We start from the raw sequence: 6,000 nt of genomic DNA, 5'->3' as shown, positions 1-6,000 counted from the left end.
AAATTCAAGACTAATATCGGTCATTTTCGACCATTATATCCCCCTCCGCCATGTTGCAGCCCATGTCATTGGAAGTGTCACCGTTCATCTCAGTGACCCCCAAAAATGTGGATTCAGCACTAATATCGGTCATTTTCGATCATTTTAAATCTCTTCCTCTTCCAAGTTGAAGGTTCGAATTTGAATTTAAACAGGATCAAAAGTATCATTGTTCATCTAAGCGACCCAGGAAACTTTACATTCGATACTGATAGTGGTCGTTTTCGATCATTTTTATATAAAACTTTCTCCCCCTCCTACGACTTGCGGGGATGATTTTGGATTTAAACTGGATGGAAATGTCACTGCTCATCTGAATGATCGCGAGAACTACGGAATAGACACAAATATTGTTCATTTTCGATCATTATCATATATAGCTCCCCTCCCCCTCAACAGTGCTGCTGCACACGCCATCAAAATTGTCACCGTAAATCTAAACTAATCCTAAAACTATGGATTCGACACTAATATTAGGCATTTCCAATCATTTTTAATGTTTATTCCCCTCCCCTACGTTGTTTTCTTTCCCTCCCCAACTATCAAGGTTGAACTTGGATTGAAAAAGCATCAGAAGTGTCACTGTTTCTCTCATCGACCCCGAAATTTATGGATTCAACACTAATATCGGTCATTTTGATCATTTTAAATTTCTCCCCCTCCCCCTCCCCTACGTTGCATCGTGAAACTCAATAGCCTAAAACAATCCCTGCCCGAAAACTCATGTATGTTGAAAATTTGATTGAGATCGGTCGGGTGGTTCAGGAGTGATGAAGTCACAAAGCAGTCTTTTTTATTTTAATTTTCATATACTTCTCCCTCACCCTCCCCTATGCTGGCTCGTCAATGTGAAACGATAAAAAACACCCAACGGCCGACCTTCATACATGTTGAAAATTTGATCGAGATTGGTTGTGTGGTTCAAAAGTTATTAGTTTTATTAATTTTTATTCATGCGTCCCCTTCCCCTCCCGCTCCTCTAGAATATACCGTTGAAGTGCAATTACAAAAAAGTTTCCACATCCGAACCTCGTGTAACTCGAAAATTTGATTGAGATCGGTCGGATAGTTCAAGATTTATTAAGTTACAAAAATAGTCACTTTCATTCTTATATAAAATGATTTTTATATATCTCCCCTTCCTTCTCATCCCATACATTGCTCCGTCAAATTTAAAAAATAGAAACGATTCCAGGCCTGAACCTCATCTATGTTGAAAATTTGGTCAAGATCGGTTGAGTTGTTCAAGAGTTATTAAGATTTATTTATTTTTATAGCCACTCCTCCTCCCCCAACCCTCAGTTCTACCATTAAACTGAATAGCCTAAAGCCAGCCCAGCCTCCAGCCTCAAACCTCATCCATGTTACAAATTTGATCCAGATCGGTCAGACGGTTCAGCAGATTTAGAGTCACAAACAGTTATCTTCAATTTTATCCATCTATCTATCTATCTATATAGATTTATTAGCATATATTACCCGTTTCGCTGCGTTGAAATAAATAATTTAAATGCACACTGATATTGCTCATTTTGGATCATTTTAATGTATGTCATCCCTCCTCATCCCCCAAGTGTCAGGGCTGAACATTGACTTAAACAGCATCAGAAGTGTCACTGTTCGTTTCGGCTACCGCAGGAACTATAGATTTATTAGTAGTATCTGTCATTTTTGACCATTTATATATATACATTTCCCCCAGCCCCATGTTGCGGGCCATGACATCGGAAGTGTTACCGTTCATCTCAGCGACCTCAAAAAATGTGGATTTAGCACTAACATCGGTTATTTTCGATGATTTTTATATATTCTCCCCCTCCCCCAAGTTGTGAGTTTGAATTTGGATTTAAACGGGATCGGAAGTACCAATGTTCATAGAAGGGATCCAGAAAACTATAAATTCGATACTGATAGTGGCCATTTTCTATCATATTTATATATCTCTTTCTTCCCCTCCCCCAAGTGGCGGGGCTAATTTTAGACCTAAACCGGATCGCAAATGTTACTAATCATCTGAATGATCTCGAAAACTATGAATTAGACACTAATAATATCGGTGATTTTCGATCATTATTTTATATAGCTCCCCTCCCCCTCCTCCTTCCTGCGACATACGGCATCAGAATTGTCACTGTTAATCTCAGCTACTCCTAAAACTATGAATTCGACACTAATATTAGTCATTTTCGATCATTTTAAATGTTTATTCCTCTCTACTACGTTGTACCCTCCCCCTCCCCAACTATCAGGGCTGAATTTGGATTGAAACAGCATCAGAAGTTTCACTGTTTCTCTCATCGACCCCGAAAACTATGGATTCAACACTAATTTCGATCATTTTGGATCATTTAGAAATTTCTCCCCCCCCCCTTTCATACGTTCCATTGTGAAACTGAATAACCTAAAGCAATCCCTGCCCCAAAACTCATGTATGTTGAAAATTTGATTGAGATCGGTCGGGTGGTTGAAAAGTGATGAAGTCACTAATGCAGTTTTTATTGTATTATTTTTACATATATATCTCCCCCTCCCCTCCGCTACGTCGGCTCGTCAAAGTGAAACAATAAAAAAAACTCTCAAGGCCCGACCCTCATATATGTTGAAAATTTGATCAAGATTGGTTGGGTGGTTCAAAAGTTATTAGGTTTTATTAGATTTATTTATACGTCCCCCTCCCCTTGGATCTAGCGCTAAAGTGAAATTGCAAATATGTTTTCAGATCCGGACCTCATGTATCTTGAAAATTTGATTGAGATCGATCGTATAGTTCAAGAGTTATTAAATTACAAAAATAGTCACTTTTAGTCTTATATGAATTGTTTTTATATATCTCCTCCCTCCCCCTCCCCTAGGTTGCACCGTAAAAGTTAAATGATAAAAACATCCCATGCCCGAACCCTATCTATGTTGAAAGTTTGATCAAGGTCGGTTGAGTGGTTCAAGACTTATTAAGTTTTATTTATTTTTATATATGTCCCCTCCCCTTCTTTGTACTGTAAAAGTGAAATGAAGAAACCATCCCCACCCAAACCTTATCTATGTTGAAAATTAGATCGAGATCGGTAGGGTGGTTCAAGAGTTAAGTTTTATTCATTTTCATATATTTCCCCTTCCCCCTGTCCCTCCCCTACAATCTACTGTCAAAATGAAATGATAAAAAACTTTTCAGGTTTTAATTTCATATATGTTGAAAATCTGATTGAGATCGATCGGGTTGTTCAAAAGTTATTAGTTCACAAACATGGTCACTTTTATTTTTATATTTATTGATTTCATAAATTTCCCCCTCCACCCCTCCCCTACGTTCTCCGTCAAAATGAAATGATGAAAGTCATCCCAGTCCCAAACCTCATCTACATTGAAAATTTGATCCTGATCGGTCATTTGGTTCAAGAGTTATTAAGTTTTATTTATTTTTTATACGTCCCCACTCCTCCCCAACCCCTAAGTTCTACTGTCAAAGTAAACAGCTAAAAAGACTCCCAGGCCAGAACCGCATCTATGTTGCAAAGTTGATCGAAATTGGTCGGGCAGTTCAAGAGATTAAGTCACAAACATAGTCACTTTCAATTTTATAATATAGATTTTTTATATATATACACCTCTCCCTCCCCTCAGTTCAAACGAAAAAAAATTAGGCATAGGGTTATTTTTACGTAATATTCATATCCTAGTTCGTACTGTGAATAATTCCTCTGCTATAGCTGCTAATTTTCTTTAACACTTCAACAAATACTTCATTGGCAACAATGGTGAACGTTGCTGCAGGGAGTTTGAATTGCTCTAGTTCCTGCTTGCAATACACACGTAGATGGCACTGCGTCGGAATACACACCGATCGAAAAACGAAATTTTTCAGTCTGGATACACACTTTTCACACACAAACCGGCTGTATCCGTATAAACGAGCGGAGTCAAAAGAACTCGCGGGGGGACCCCTATAATGGTCCTGCACGCGTTAAAAGTGAAAAACTTTTCGAGCAACCACTAAAAAATTCTCGCTTTGCAAAAATTGCTCAGAGTGCTGCTCTGTAGCCGATCGACCTACAAAGATTGGCGGGTTCACCAACGCACACATACGCACACACACACACACACACACACACACTTGTGCGTAAAAGAAAAAAAGAACTAGGCCTACATTCGAAATCATCCGTCTTGGCTGTTACGCAATGCACGATGAACACAATATACTTCCACATGAGGCGAAACAATGTTTATCAACGTTCTGCAAAGCAACCTTGAAACCCGCCAGATATAGGAACAAATACTGGGAGGGGTTCAAAGTATTTGAGGAAGGTCCAATACGTCTACGTAATAACAAACCTATCTTTTACTGTACCCGAAAAGATAAGTAATTCTTAATTACTGTCACCTATATTTTTAGAAAAAATGATAGAACGATTATTTCTATAAGAAAAGAAAGAGTACATGATGAGGCGTAAAATAAAATATTTAGCTTGCATCAATCATTTCTTTGTTAAACAAGTATAGTTCGTTAAGAAAGTCTACAAATGCTAGTCGAGTTTTGAAATTTTGGGGAGGTCCGGACCCGGTGGACCCCTCTCATGGCTACGCCTCTGAGCATTGCTAACTAGTCCCAAATTCAATGTGGCGTTCCCCACCATACAGTTCTATGAAGAGTATAAAATATACTTATTTTATAAAAGAAATATGTATATACTAAAATACTATCCACAGAGAGGGGGGGGATTCTGCATATTGACTTATTAATATTTGGTTCACAAATTACTGTAGAAGAAATTTTCATTATCTATATAAGCTAAGAATTAACTTGTAAATGCGGATCTACTTTCATTTGATTTCTGCTCTACTATATATTTTCTTTTTTATTTTGTAAGTCTGCTATCACTTTTTTTAATTGTCATTATATTGATTTGCTTCAGTATAAGTACTGTAATATAAAAATATGAATGCATAAAAACAAATTCCATTTGTTAACTGCTAGTGAAATAAAATTTAGAAATCTTATTTAGCGCGAAAAACCTTCTCGTTCACTGGAAACCGTGCTGTGTTGCAGAAGCACTGCAACGACGAGGCCCTTTAACTTCTGAGATAGGGGAAAGGAGACTTAACATTTGCTCCAATTCCCGCGCTGAAGGAATCTGGTCGTTGCATGCTCGCTGCAACACAATATAAATTAGAGACTCTATGACGGATTATTTTTCGCTTTTTAAAACGGATTAACGAAACGGACAGTTAGAGAAGTAAAACAATATGTTATTTAAAGTATATATGGGAGTATTAGAAAGTATTTTTTCTGTTCTTTACTACTATTGCTAATAATATTTTTTCTTGAAATACTTTGGTCGTTGCGCAACGCTGCAACACTAACATTAGCCGCCACTGCTTATAGCATTGTTGAGTTCATCTCTGTTGCGTTCAGAAATCTCGGTAGTCGGTGCTTGTTCAGCTAATATGTCGAAAAAACTTATCAGCGATTTCTTCTTAGGCTCAGTGTCTTCCTCGTGTTGAAAGAAGCGCGATTTTCAATCCATTGACGTAAGTGATAACACTAGTTAACAAATTTAAACTTTTTGTTTGTTGCATGAGAAAAATCACCTGATCTTAAAGGAACTTTTTGCGCTGAATTCGAATATGCACTCGGTTTCTCTCCATCACGTACAGTTTTCCCGTAACAGAGGGATTTTCGGGAAATTCCCTCAAAAATTTCCCTTTTTCAGATATTTTATTCCCCTAGCTCTTGTCCCCTTACATATAGTAACATAGAAATTATACCTAAGTATACCTTGATTTATATTTAATAAACCCTAAAAGTTTCGTAAAAATCGCTTTGTTCTTTCTAGAGAAATAAATATATTTGTATGTATACTGTGTGCACTGTTTATTGCACCTGATAGTAATGCTTTCAGATCTCCTGAGTTGGGGTAAAAACGATTTGCTTTATTACTACAAACACTGACATAAAAATGAATATTT

This window comes from Thermobia domestica, chromosome 1 (assembly GCF_964235325.1).
Source record: "Thermobia domestica chromosome 1, izTheDome1.hap1.1, whole genome shotgun sequence".
Classification (NCBI taxonomy): domain Eukaryota; kingdom Metazoa; phylum Arthropoda; class Insecta; order Zygentoma; family Lepismatidae; genus Thermobia; species Thermobia domestica.
Note: the sequence above shows the minus strand (reverse complement) of the source record.